This window comes from Agelaius phoeniceus, chromosome 10 (genome assembly GCF_051311805.1).
Source record: "Agelaius phoeniceus isolate bAgePho1 chromosome 10, bAgePho1.hap1, whole genome shotgun sequence".
In the NCBI taxonomy this organism is placed as follows: Eukaryota; Metazoa; Chordata; class Aves; order Passeriformes; family Icteridae; genus Agelaius; species Agelaius phoeniceus.
Window position 1 is genome coordinate 25,649,204 of NC_135274.1, and position 15,221 is coordinate 25,664,424.

Sequence of the window (15,221 nt, forward strand, 5' to 3'; positions counted from 1 at the left end):
AAAACCAAAATAATAAGGACTTACCCTACTAAAGGGGGGTAGGAAAGACAGAGCAAGGGGGAAGAAGATGGGAGGGAGAAAGAGAGAGGAGACAGAGGGAAAAGAGTGCCTTAAAAAATCAAAATAAAAAGGACTTACCCTACTAAAGGGGGGTAGAAAGGCAGAGCAAGGGGGAGGAAGATGGGAGGGAGAGAGACAGAGGAGACCGAGGGAAAACGGGGCATTGAAAAACCAAAATAAAAAGGGGTTACCCTACTAAAGAGGGGTAGAAAGGCAGAGCAAGAGGGAGGAAGATGGGAGGGAGAGAGACAGAGGAGACCGAGGGAAAACGGGGCATTGAAAAACCAAAATAAAAAGGAGTTACCCTACTAAAGAGGGGTAGAAAGGCAGAGCAAGAGGGAGGAAGATGGGAGGGAGAGAGACAGAGGAGACAGAGGGAAAAGGGCGATACCAGCGGCGGTCAGGGAGTGCCGGCCGTGCCCCCGGGCCGGGGCTGTGCTCGCTGCCGGCCCGGGATGGCTCCTGAGGCGGCGGACACAGGTGAGGGGACACTGGGGGACACAGGAGGGACAGCAGCCAGCACAGGGTGTGGGCAGTGCCCTGGATCGGGGGCGGGCAGGGCGGGCAGGGAGCAGGGACAAAGCAGGAGGGACACGGGGAGGGAGGACAGAAGTGAGGGAGAGCCGGGACAGCCGTGAGGGAGAGCCGGGACAGCCATGAGGGGGAGCCGGGACAGCCGTGAGGGAGAGACGGGACAGCCATGAGGGAGAGCCGGGACAGCCGGGAGGGAGAGCCGGGACAGCCGTGAGGGAGAGACGGGACAGCCATGAGGGAGAGCAGGGACAGCCATGAGGGAGAGACGGGACAGGCATGAGGGAGAGACGGGACAGGCATGAGGGAGAGCCGGGACAGCCATGAGGGAGAGCCGGGACAGCCATGAGGGAGAGACGGGACAGGCATGAGGGAGAGCCGGGACAGGCATGAGGGAGAGACGGGACAGCCGTGAGGGAGAGCGGGGACAGCCATGAGGGAGAGACGGGACAGCCATGAGGGAGAGACGGGACAGCCATGAGGGGGAGCCGGGACAGCCGGGGCGGCCGTGAGGGACGGAGAGCTCAAAGGCAGGCCGGGCGAAAAGGACAAAACACGGGCCGGGACCAGGGCAAAAGGGACAAAACACGGGCCAGGGCAAAAGGGAAAAAACACGGGCTGGGCCCGGGGCAAAAGGGATAAAACGGGCCGGGGCCGGGGCCGGGTCACAAAGTACGGGCTGGGCCCGGGGTAAAAGGGACAAAGCACGGGCTGGAGCCAAGGTAAAAGGGACAAAACAGGCTGGGGCCAGGGCAAAAAGCATAAGACTCAACCCCCCCAAAAAGACAAAAGCATAAGCTCCAAAAGCCCCAGAATGGAAAAGCAAAAGGCACAAGACCCCAGAAGCCCACCCTGAAAAAGCCAGCTGGAAAAGCCCCCACGGTTTGTGACACAGTTACTTTTCTGCCCTGCCTCCTCCCAAAGCCGGTTTTGGTAGAGACTCCCATGTGGTGACAGTGACCCTGCAGGGACAGTGTCCCTGGTGTCCCCCATGCTGTCCCTGCAGGGACAGTGTCCCCGGTGTCCCCCGTGGCTGTCCCTGCAGGGACAGTGTCCCCGGTGTCCCATGCTGCTGTCCCTGCAGGGACAGTGTCCCTGGTGTCCCATGCTGCTGTCCCTGCAGGGACAGTGTCCCTGGTGTCCCCCATGCTGTCCCTGCAGGGACAGTGTCCCCGGTGTCCCCCATGCTGTCCCTGCAGGGGCAGTGTCCCCGGTGTCCCCCATGCTGTCCCTGCAGGGACAGTGTCCCTGGTGTCCCCCATGCTGTCCCTGCAGGGACAGTGTCCCTGGTGTCCCCCATGCTGTCCCTGCAGGGACAGTATCCCCAATGTCCCATGCTGCTGTCCCTGCAGGGACAGTGTCCCCGGTGTCCCCTGCTGCTGTCCCTGCAGGGACAGTGTCCCTGGTGTCCCATGCTGCTGTCCCCATGGGACATGAGCAGGCTGCCAGGCACAGTCTCCCCACAGTCAAGGCCTTCCTCCATCTCCTCCTCACCTGTGCAGCCCCTTCCCCACAGGCCTCTGACAGCCAGGGCTGGAAAAATCCAAAATAAAAGGAAATGGCTCCTCACAAAGGGATTAAAGGGACCTTGTGTTCTGTCCATACAAATCTGGTTCTCTTCTCTCAGATCTTCCCCCCTTTAGCCAGGGCCAGTTTGTCCCCAGTTCCCTCAGAATTCATTATTTAATGAACTATTTGTGATGTGCTACAACTCCAGGCATGGACAGTTCCTTGGGTCCCTTAATCCCCCCTTTCCAATACGGGATTAGGGTTTTCCCTAATGGGTTTCTGCTCATTCCTTATGAGATTGGAGCACAAACAAACACATCCCTGATTGCTCCTTCCTCTTGCCATTCCCAGGCTGTGAACACATCCCTTGGAAAAGGACAGGGAAAGGGGAATGGCTTCACAAGGACAGAGGGATGGATGGGACATTGAAGGAATTTCTCCTGGGAGGCTGGAATGGATTTTCCCGAGGATGCCCCATGGCTGGGAGTGTCGAAGGATAGTGGGAGGGTTTTACATTTCATTGTCACAGAAATTTATAGATCATCCAAGAACGAAATGGGAATGTTTCTAGCAGCAAGAAAATTGCAGGAAGCTCAAAAATGGGGATTCATTTCCAAGCACCAATCCTTGAAATCTGTCTGTGAACTTCTCCTCTATGGATGGTGGGAAAAGGCAGGAAAATTTCCCCCTTTTTCTGAGTCAAACCACAAATAAAGCAATCCCAGGCCAATTTTCCAACCCTTCAAACTCTTTGTTCCATTCTGCCTTTTAAATTCCAACTTGTCATAATTCACTTTTCCATAATAAAGCTTGGAAACCTCACCCCCATCGGAGGTTATTCCCTTAAATAACCTGACCTGACTTTTAAAATTCCCTTTCTTAGCAGACTAAAAGGAGCTGTGAAGGTTCCAGCAGCAGCTGCTGGGATGTTCTGCATCCTGACAGGAAATCCAGGCTGACACTTGGAGCAGGAGAATCCCAGGAGAGGTGTCCTCAGTGCCCTCCTGGAGCCTTTCTTTAGGTAAATTTGAATTTTTTCATGGATCAGCACAGCTGGAAAACGGACACAAAAAGTACTCTCTGCAAGTTTCCCCCAGGAAAAACAAAATTCAAATAAAACTATATTTATTTTCCATCTTTTTTCCCATTGCAGGTCCTCAGGGATGTGTTAATCCTCAGGGGATTCCTCCCAGGAAGAGCCAGAAGGCAAAAAATTCATTCAAGGTTTAAAGAAAAAAAAAAAAAAGGTGAGGAATGTTCATGAGGGAATTTTTCATTTTCAAGGATTAAACTATGCCCAGCTTAAACAAAACTAAGGAAAATAAATCCCAGAAAAAATGGAATAAATCCCAGAATTTGGCATTCTAGGTCCATCTGCTGTTGGAAATATGGAGAGATCATCAAGATATTTTGGCTGCAAAATTCCTCCAGCAGGGGCAGATTGGGGGAAAGCCTCCTGAGCAAAGGTGGAGTGAAAAACACCCAGAGAGAATGGAGGAAAGTGCAAAAACCAGAGTGGAAATCATTAAAAAAGGAAAAAAACCCCAAAAATCAGTGGGGGTGGTGGTGGCACATAAAACTGGAGGAGAAAGCTCTCCAAAAAATGAGATTAAAGGGAAGAAATTGAGCAGACAGGGAAAAAAGGCATGGGAAAGGTCCACATAGGAGCACAGTGACAGGAAAAATACAGCAAAAAGGGGAAAAATATGCACCAAAACGTTGGGAAAATACTGAAAAAGGTGCAAAAAATACAGCAAAAAGGGGAAAATACCAAGAAGTTAAAAAATTCCAACTTTAGGTTAAAATCTGAATTAATTTCCCACCTGGGCAGTGGTGGAGCCTGAGCAGGGCAGGATCAGCCTGGTTCCCTTTCCCTGAATCCCTGCTTGGAAAAAAGAGATTCCAGAACAAGTGAGGCCATTCATTATTAATTAGCAGGGGAGAATTCAAATTGGAACGAAACCTTGGATGATTTCAAATAAACCTAAAGCAGAGCTGAGCTGCACAGGGGGAGGGAGGGCTCTGGAAAAGCTGCTCCAGAGGGATAAATAATTCACAGGGCTTTTCATTTATTCAGCTTTCTTTACTTTCTTAATGTTCCAGGGAGGGAGGGAAGGATGGGGATAAGAGGCTCAGAAAGGACAGGAGGGAATGTGGAGAGCCCAGCAATCCCTGTCCTGCAATTCCAGCCTTTCAGGACACGTTTCAACCCCCATTTTACATTAAAATCGGATTTTAGAGGCGCTGATCTCCATGAGGTGGCTGAAATGAGCCCTTGGTGATGAATTCACTCCCGGAGGCACAGGGATGTTCCTGTTCCTCTCCTGGTGTCCCTGGAAGGAGCCCTGGGCATTCCCACCCTCCTGCTCAGGTTCCTGAGTCTGGGGTATCCTGGAGTGAGGGTTAGGAACAGCTCCAGGCTCCCCTGTCTTGGGGAGGATGTGGGAGCACAGGGAATGGGGAGAGCCCAGCAATCCCTCTGCTGTAACTCCACCCTTTCAGGACACTTTTCAGTCCCTATTTGACACCAAAAGTGGGATTTTATCTCCATTTATATGCACGAGGTGGTTGAAATCAGCCCTCAATAATTAATTTATTCCTGGAGCCACGGGGCTGTGCTTTCCTGGCGCCTCTGGAATGAACGTGGGACATTCCCACCCTCCTGCTCCTCATTTATTCCGCGTCCCGTATTTATTTCTCAGGCTCCCTGATCGGGAGGAAACAAGTGATTAGCGCTGATGGGAGGCTAATCAAGAGATTATCAACGAGAACAATAAAACCAGCGCTGGGAGACAAAAGAAATCCCTCCTGGAAATGCAAATTCCGGCTGGGACAACAATGGGATTTTGGGACTTGGGGCTCCGGCAAAGGGATAAATCTGGGCTGGGGAGGGCTCAGGTGAGCTCAGAAAAGCGGAGTCAGCTTTAATTCCAGGAGTTCATTTGCATTTTTGTGGTGACATCACTCGGCAGCGGTGACACAGCAAAATTAGGGATTTATTCATGGATTTGGGAGAACTCTTCACTTCTGGAGCGCGGTTTCATGGATGAGCAGGATGGGAATGACGGGGCTGAAGCCCGGAGCCAAGGGAAGGTTTGGGATCCACCCCGGCTGGGATTTCCCAAGGGCAGGAGGAAAACCAGCCCTGGGAATTGCTCAGGGAGCATCGGTGCCGTGGAGCCTTTCCCGAAGCAGGAATGGGTGTGGACCAAACAAACAAATCCCCCCTCAGGAGGCATCTCCAAAGCTCATTCCCTGCAGGATTTCCTGAAGCTGCACCTCCAATTCCCTTTGCTCTGTGCCACAGGGACACCTCTGGTCCCAAATTCTGCTCCCTAAGGACAAATCCAGCTGGGAAGAAGCAATTCCTCCCTTGGAAAATGAGGATTTTTAGCATCAATAATTCCTTGGTGTAACTGTCTGCATTTCAGGGCAGGGAATTGAAGGGCTGGGTGAAATTGGTGGAGACCAGAACCAAAAAGACACCCCCAGATTTGATCTGAGGCCAACCCTCAGCATTAAAACTGCAAATTGATCCCAAAAATTCTTAACTGGGGTGACACTTTTTAAATTCCTAAATTATTTAATTTGTTTTTAAATTTAAAATTTTTACATTTTAGTTTTTAAAAGATTTATTTAAATTTGTAAAAAATCTAATTATTTTAAATTTTCTTTTTAATTTTAAACTTTTTTTAAAAACTCTGTTTTATTTTCCACCACAAAAACATTGCTAAGCCCTGGTCACAGGAACAAATCTATCCATGGACACCTCAAGGGTTGGGATCAACAAAACATCTGGACACAGCTGGCTTGGGATCAATAAAAATCAAGGATTTCAAGGCTCCTCTCATCCCATTGCTCCCAGCCCAGGAACAGCAGCATCAGGGTAAATTCCCCTCCCAGGAAACAGAGTAAAAAATCCAATGGCAGCACAAACTCTGGCCAGGATCTCCTGGATCCCAAACTATGAGGTGGCAGCAGCAGAGAATTTAATGAAGAATAAAGAACTTTTTAGAGCAGTCTTGCTGAGCAGCTTTTAGAGCAGCTTTTTATCACTGGAGAGGGGAAAACTGCCAATTTTCTTTGCTGGTTTCCATTTCTGCAACTCCTGTCAGCCAAAATAGTGAGAGGCACAGAAACTTTTCAAATGAGATCTGGCAGATTGGTGGGAAAATAAATTTATTTGAGTTCCACATTTGAGTTTTTCCTTGATTCTGTTCCTGGGAAGGGGATTTGCAGCTGGATTTGAAGCTTCCCAGTGTCAATCTTTTCTAGGACCTGGTAATAAAAGTCAGATCTCCTGGGGGCAGAGGGTGGGCTTGTTGTCTAATGTCTCAAATGCAGAAAATTGTAATAATCCCTCATTAATTCCTTCAGCTCCCTGGCAGAGAGCTGCTGGATAATTGAAGGGGGAAGGATTGAAAGGAGGATCCTGATTTAACACCCAACTTCCATCCCAGTGAAACCACAGCCCTGGGAAGAAAATTCATCTGAAAATTAAAGGTAAATGCCAATGGTAATGTCTTAACCCTTCATATAAATATTTTCACTCTTCCTCCCCCTCCCTTTTTTTTTTTTTTTGTAGGTTTATTTAAAAATAGGTTAAAATAGATTTATCAACCTATTTTTCTTTGTATTTTTTAAAAAATGTTGATCCAGGTATTCATATTTTTAAGGCTATTTTAAATATTGAATTTTCTATTTAAATTCTCTCATTCCTTTAGAAGTGAAGCACAGCTGAGTATTACAGGCATTCATTAGGATTTCTATTTTAGCTTTTATTATTCATTATGGACAAAAGCCCCACTGCAGGGAATTGTTCTGTCCCCACCTCTGGTTTTTAACTTCAGTCTCTTTGGGGTTCCTGTTGGTTTGGAAGGAGCAGGGAATGGAGAAATTGAGAAGGAATGCAGGAATTTGGATCCATGCAGGGCCTGATCAGGTTGTTATAAACCCATTTATTGAATAAATCTGTGATAAGAGATAAGAACATCACAGCAAATAAACATCTGCCCACAAAGGTTAAACTTCAGGCTGCCTCATTTGGGGAAAATTATTGTTTTCCTAAAATAAGCAGCCCATTAAAGTGGGAAATAGCAGGAATAATTCCTGGAAGAGCCTGCATAGCTCTCCTGAGGCTGATCTGTATTGGCAGCCAGGGGAGCACGGCCCCCTAATGGGACAATTTAAATGCATAACAGCTCCAAGAAACTCCTGAAAGGGTGTCCCCACATTCCTTATGCTGACATGGCCCCCCAGAAAACTCTGGGCAACTCACAGCCCTTTAAAGCAGGAGAAAATATTGTCCTGCCTGCCTCCATGACCAGCTCTGCCCTTAAGGACTTGTGTGGAAGGCAGAGCTCAAACTCCCCTTTCCTTCCACAGGGCCCTGTTTGAAACAAAGCTAAAAAAAAACCTTTTTAAAAAACCCAAATCTATTTCTGTAACCATGTCAGCTCCTGCAAAATAAAGCAACAGCAACCTGCAGTGGTGGGGAAAAAGGAAAAATGCAAAGTTTGGGACAGCATCTGTGAGAAGAAAATTTTCATATTTTGGGAGAAAATGCCTTGGGCAGCTCCTATTTGTCTGATTGTTTGGAGGCCACCCAAAACTGAACAATTTGGGTGTCCAGGCTCTCCTGAGCCCCAGGAAATTTCAGTTTCTCCTGACCAGATTGTCCAAAACCAGTCCAGTTTTTTCTGATCCAATTGTCCAAATTTCCCCGAGGGTGTAATTAATCTGTCAGGGTGATTAGGCTCTGGTTTTACTTCTTTCATTTTTTCCCAGTTCTTGTGTTGAGGTAACAATTATTTGAGATTTAGCAGCACCTTCAAATACTTGATCACTCTCAATCTTTCCCTACTGGGATTTTGCTCCTCACAAATTTGGGCTCTCAGAAAGCCATGGCTGAAATGCCCAATTTTCTCCTGGAAAATTCAAAAATAGGCCCTGGCTTAGCTCAGGAGCAAGACTTGAGGTAAATTAACTTTCACTTTGTGTTTTGATGGATGCTTAATGAACCCAGCATTGTTCAGCTGGAAATCTTGGAGCTATTTTTCATCCCAAACCTCTCCTGAGCAGAGCCTTTGACAGGTTATTAAGATTTTAGTGTCACTGTGGAAACATTTTTCCAGGCGTCTTGGCTGTGATCAGGAGAGGTTCTCTGCTCCTTCTCCATCTGCTGATCTCCCAAACCAGCTACACTTTAAAACCCAGCTTTTTTTGGGTTTTTTGGGAAATATTTAATAAGCAATGATTTCCAATTCTGGATTCCTCATCCTAATGACCAAGCAAAGCTTTCCCACGTTTAATGGAGGTGCTGAGGGGAGGAAGTTGAGTTATCAGTCACAGTGGGGAAAATCAGGCTGCTCTGATAAATCCCCACATTATGGACACAGGGAGAGACTCATTAGGGACTGATGCCACAGCCCCCTGTGCCAAGGGATCCAGGAGCTGAGGTGCAGATGGATACCAGATGGATACTGGATCTTTGTGTTTTGCACGTGTCCATCCAGGTGTTATAGAACAGGAAAACATCTGGATCATGCAATTATAAAGTACTTCATCTATGGAAATCTTTATATTAGGATACAGCTACATTTCCCATTTACATCAAGGCGAATTCCCAAAACCTCGGGTAATTTCTGTGTTTTAAATGAAATTCCACAGGAATTCAGTTGATCTCCAGCACTGATTTAACCAAGGAAATAAACACTTTGGGACACCTTCCCCATCGCTGGCAGTGCCCAAGGCCAGCCTGGACAGGGCTGGGAGCACCCTGGGACAGTGGGAGGTGTCCCTGCCCACAGCATGGGGTGGGATGGCATTCAAGCTCCCTTCCCACCCAAATCATCCTGGAATTCTAGGAAAACACGGGAGGAGCAAAACCTCCAAGGCATTGGGAGTTCACTTTTAGACATCCAAGTTTCTGATGTGCATCAATCCAGAATGTCCAGCCCTGCTGCCAAAGCAGTGCTGGAATTACAAACACAGCTCATTCCCACTGCTTTGGCTGCTCCATGCAGAAGCCACTAAAATGAACTGTTAAAGGGAAAACACACCAGCAACCAATCTCATACTCAAGTTCCTGTTCAGCCCTAATTAATGAGAAAACCCCAACATCAGGTTATGCTAAAAATGACTTTTATTCAACTTTTAAAAAATCGATTGAATTAAAGTTTATACTTACAGATTTAAAACAAAACCCTCTTGGAAGTGCCCCAGTTTGGGAGTAAACCCAGATTTACCTGAATTAAACCTGCTCCAATCTGATTTGTTCTGTCACACTCTTAGCAAGACCATTCTCCAAGCTTTCCTCTCTTTATGCTCCTATTGCTGCAATAAAACATTTACTGTGGCTCATGTATCCCAAAGGAAATTCCATGAGTTTTTAGGACCTTTTCTACCATTGGCATCAACCCTTCCTGCAGACAAAGTTCCACTGTGTGGCAAAGGCTGGAAACAAAGGACAGTGGTGCTGTAAAAAGTCAAATAAAGCCCTTCAGTGCTGCTGGAAAATGCATCCATTGACAGCCAGGAGCTCTGCAATTCCTTTTTCATGGAGAGAGGAGCCAGTGACAGCCTCTCATTTCTTTGCCATGATTATCTCATGGTGGGCACAGCCTTTAATAAATGAAATAATTCTTTTCTTGTGTCAAAGAGCAGGGTTTAAAATGAAAGCATGGAGAAGATAAATCCCCCAAACAAGGACAGCTGAAAGGACATTGCCACGGAAGGTCTGAGTTTATGCTCTGAGGGAAATTAAGTGGGAACGTTTGGAATTAAAATATCTCCTCACTGGGAAAAAAAATGTGAATATTCTTAATTTTCTGGATCATTAAACTCCTCCTGGAAAACGAGTTAAGGAACTCTGGGATGTTTTTACAGCATCGAGGGTTTGGGGATTTCTGATGATGTGATGGGTCAGGCTCAGGTTTGCCTGAATCAGTGCCCTCCCAAAGATTTCTCCAAGAGGCAGCAAGAATCCTTAGGGAAAGGTCACAATCCAGGCACAAAGTTGTCCCATTCCCTTTCTTTTGGGCCAAGGAGCAGCAAAGGATCTGTTCATTCAAAGGGAATGAAGGAGTTCCTGCAGATGGCCTGAACAAAGAAGTGTATCAGGATTAAAGGCATGGAATGGGAACTGGGATATGGAAAAGCCAGGCTGGGGTTTGGTCGTGCAAATTCCAAACTCCTCTGAGCCTCAGTGTTGTCCTAGAGGAGATTTAGGACTCAGTCAATGGTTTGGGGCTTTTCTTCCCCCAGAAATGGGAAGGGACAGACAAAGGTCCTGCCCTGCCCTACAGCCACCCATGGAACTCCCCCCCCCAAAAAGTGAATTGAGAATGATTTTGGAAGAAAATCCAGGAAATATTTGGCCAGGAAGAGAAACATCAAAATGGGCCCCAAGAGGGCAGGAAGCCACAGCAGGATTCCCAGTTTTGGGAGGGACACCAAGGCCAGAATTTCATGGAATCACAGAGTCCTTAAGGCTGGAAAAGATTCAGAAGATCAACCCTTATTCACCACTAAATAATGTCCTCAAGTGCCACCTCCACACATTTTTGGAGCCCTTCCAGGGATGGTGAATCCATGAATCCACCACTTGCCTGGGCAGCCTATTTTCATTTCTCTATATCCCAAAAAACACAGCTCTGGACTAAAAATACTGAATTCTCCACGGAACCTCCATATTCCCTTTCCATTTCCTTTGAGGTAGGAAATCTGATCCTAAAATTTGGCTTCAAGATTTCATATTTAAGTTTGCTTCCCAATTTTGCAAAATTAAACACAGGAGACGAGATAAATCCCTGGCATTCTGGGAAGCACAGCAGGTTTTTACAGGAGAGGGGGAAACAGGCACTGCAGTGTTCATAAATAGCATGAATTCAGCATGGGAAATATTATGACATCTTCATCTAATTTACATAATTTACATAAAAATAAAATTACAGGGGAATATTAAATTCCTGCATGCAAAACCATCTCTTCCTTTCCCTCCCTGAACGAGATTCTCCTTTTGCTTCTCAGCGGATTTGATCCAATATCTGGGATTTCTGGACACTGACATAATCAAATCTAACAATAATTTGATTTTCTTCTGAGCTCCTCCGAGCACCAAAGCGATTTTATTATTCTGAAGATGGTTTGAAAGCATCTTTATTGAAGGCCCATAAATGTCTTTAAAGCTATCCCGGTGCCAATGGATCAAGAATACTCCTGAAATTCCTTGTTATGCCTTGTACCTGAAAAATCCATTTGGAACAGCTTCTCCTGTATTGAGTTCCTGTCTGGAGCAGCTGATTTAAGCAGCTGATAGAGGATGGCAAGTGGCCCATTCATTGTGTTATCATTTTACACACTCTGTCCATAAAACCCCCAGGAGAAGGATGGACTGTCTGTCCATGAGAAATAATCCACTGGCTGAGCTTTATTGGAACAGTGATGGAATTTTAAACACCTTGGAAAAGCCAAAGCCCGGCTGCTGACGCGATTGGAGCTCCATGTTCAGGCTCGGAGTGAGAGGAATTAATGCAATTAAACAGTGCCTTAATTAGCTACTGGAAACAAGGGCTTAGTTGGAAAAACAAGAGCTGCTAAATTTTCAAATAATGAAGGACTGGCATACACAGGGTGTGGGGAATGCGTTATCAGAACAGCAGGAAAATGTCCAAGAAAATAAACCACAGGAATATTCCACAGTTCACCTCTGGCCCTGGTGTTCCCAGGTGGGAACTGCTCAGCTCCCAGCATTTTCCTGCCCTGGACAATGGGAGGAAAAATATTTAATTCAGTGTCAGCAAAGAAGGGCAAAATAAGGTCAAAATTTCAGAAGTCACTAGGCAAGGGAAGTTTAAAGCACAGTCCAAGGAATCAGGACACAAGTGGGGTGTGAGGTGATCCTGGCACTGCTGAACAAAATCTAACTGGAGAGAAGAGCCTGGGAAACGGGAAACCCTCCAGAATTCACTGTTACATGGGCAGGACAGAGGAACTTTGGGGAGCTTTGGGGTTCATAAAGGCTGATACTTTAAAGGAAAGGGAGAAAGAGCAGCAGAAGTTAAAAAAGGGAGAACCAAGTGATGCAATCAAACAAATCATGGAAGCAATGAATAATCCAGAATAAACCCCAAAGTCCCCTTTGGACTTAGATCTGTCAAAGGCCTTTGCTGAAGGGTAGCTTTGCCAAAAATTATTGGTATGAGAGATGGGGCTGGGAGAAAATCTGGAGACCTGAATAACTCCAGCCTGGGAATCTCCATTAACACAGGATTTCAGCAGGTTTTGTTGAAATCCTGAGTAACTCCAGTGTGGGAATGTCCATTAAAACTGGGTTTAGGAAGGTGCTTGTGGAGGAGCAAAGCTGCCCAACCTTCCTCCCAAAAGCTCAGCTTGATTGGGCTCAGCTCCAGGATGGGCAGAGCAGGTGGGACATGAACCACCACCACCAGAGCACCTCTCTGCTGCTCACTTTGGGTTCTTTGTTAAAATGGAAATGGCTTTTTTCGCCCCCAGTGTGAAATTTTCACTCCCTTGAAAAAATTCCCAAAGAAAATGCAGCTTTTTCCTTAAATGCTTCCCTAAAATGTCATTTATGTCTTGAAATGACCTGTGGCTGACCCTAATAAGTAATTTCACACGTGGAAAATTGCCTCAAAAAATGGAGTTATTGAAACAGAGTCAGAATCTCCCAAAAGCCAGAATTATGATTATTATTTGCCTAAATTCCAAGCAGTAAAATAGCTCAAATCATATTTATTCTCACAAAAAATGTACTTTTCTGGTGTATTTACTTTGAAAATTCATTTTACGAGCAGAAATCAATACTGTGCCCTTTGGAAGGAGATAATCTGGATATATTTGGAAAGATCCACTGTTCTGTAATAGACCCCATTAAAGTGCTGCTGCCACATTTCAGTGGTGATAGAGCCACTAAAATAATTTAATGGCTCAGGATGGGGCAATTTCCATTGGATTTTCTCTCCATCCCAGTAAGCTTCTATTAAATATATTTTATACATCTAATTCCTCCTGGTCTAATCATGACTTTATTGTCCATTACTTAAATTTCTTACATTTTCCCCTCTTTTGTGGTCCCATGAAAATAGAATTCTGAAAATCTGTCCCTGCCCTCTGGAAGTTCCTCAGCCAAAGGAAATTCTGGATTTTCAGTGTGCTGTCACAGGGCTGGAGGGAAACCCCCCAAGAACTTTCTGTGATGGTGCAAATCTGTTCTGCACCCCCCTGCTTAATTAAGCATTAAAGTCTTCTTTAATATTCTTTTCATTTTGGGGCATGGCTCTGTAAAAGGCAGGCAGTGGAATTTCCCTGCTGTGGGAATAAATGAGATATTGTAAATAGAATTAGTTTAGAAAGGATTTATAAAGGATTCAGCCAAATTTCCTGAAGTGGGACATAAATTAAACTATTTTTGAGACCTCTCATCAATACCTACCACAGCCATCTCACTGTGAACCTTCACAGAGCTAAACCCACACCAGAACTCAAAAAACTGTTTCAAGTGTCTCAGGCAGCTGAATATTCCCCCAGAAACATAATCAGAAATGTCTTATCAGAGGTTTTCTCATCAACCACGAGCATTCCTGGATTGATTTTGCTGCTGCTAAACCACAAGGCTCAAATTGACATCAATAATCCCATCAATACTCAACCTTCAATGCACACAAGATAAAAAGAAAGGAATTCTTGGTGTTCTGTTCCCATCAGCAGAAAGCATCAAGAGGGTCCTTTTGTATCCCAGCAGTTCCAATCCCATGGGACAATATTTGTAAGGGATTTAAACTTGGATAATCACTGGGGATGATTATTACACAAATAAACACAAACTCAACAACTATTTCTCCATAAAAAACCCACTTCAAAGACAAATTCCATGTTAGGCCACAGCACTCTGAATTCCCTGCTCACATTTAGAACTGAGATTATCCAAAGCCAATGGGAGGGATTGAAAACAACATTTTTTTCCATGTTCTCTTCATTCCAAGCGTTATCTGACAGCCACATCAGTGTTAATGTTTCTCCCCAACCCATCAAATATTTGATTTCTAATTAAGGCCTTTTCATCTCAGTTGGATTTGTCTCCCTCATCTTTAATTATGTTTCCATCCACGCTGCTCAAGAGCAAGGATTTGCATTTTTACATTATCTAGAAATCACATTGTAAATATTTATCAGATGGTTTTTCTGCTGCTCATGGATTTGGGAATTCAGGCTCACAGGAAAGAAGGAATGTTCCCATATTAACACCCCACTGCCTGTTAGATTTCACTGCCTCCCATACATTGATTTTCCCTCTCCCTCAACTTCCCATCACTCCTGCAGGTGCAAAACCCCCCTGGCAATGTCACAGACACCAGTGGGAAAATGGGATTCTGCTGGGAGACCCGGCAACACACAAAGGCTGCAGAGAGATTCTGTTCTGTTTTAGAACCAAACCTTAATGAATCACTGAGGAAAGTTCCAGCTTTGAAGGTACCCACAGGGCAGGAAGGACAAACAAACTGGGCCAGAGGAGATCCATCCTGGCTCTTTTCCCCATGGGATATTTCTGTGGCATCATCAGGGAAACACTCATTCCTGTTTGGAAAAACAGGTTTTGTGTGGTAACATCTCAAAAAAACCCCCCATTTCTTGGTAGAAAGTTGCTTATTGGAGCACTTGGCTCAAGCAAAAAAATGGGAATTTTACGGAATCAGTTCCTGCCATTCTTTTGAGCATCCCAGTGATTTTTAGGAGAGGAAGAGAGGTGCTTTGCCAGGGTGGGAGGTCAGGAGTGACGGGGTTAGGGTAAGATCCGCACTGAAGGGCAGCGAGCCCCGAGGCCCGGGCGAGAGCAGCGGGAGGGCCCGGCCGCTGTCCGCGGTGCTGAGCGGGAGAAGCCGCCGCTGCCCGCGGTGCTGAGCGCCCGAGCGCCGCCACCGCAACCCGGGCAGCCCGGCGGGACAGGAACCGGGCTGATACATCCACCTGGACATGGAATGTGTCCTGAGAGCAGGGCTGATACATCCCCCTGGACATGGAATGTTCCTGGGAGTGGGGCTGACACATCTGGACATGGAATGTTCCTGGGACACCACCTGCAATGCTGCACCCTCATCCGG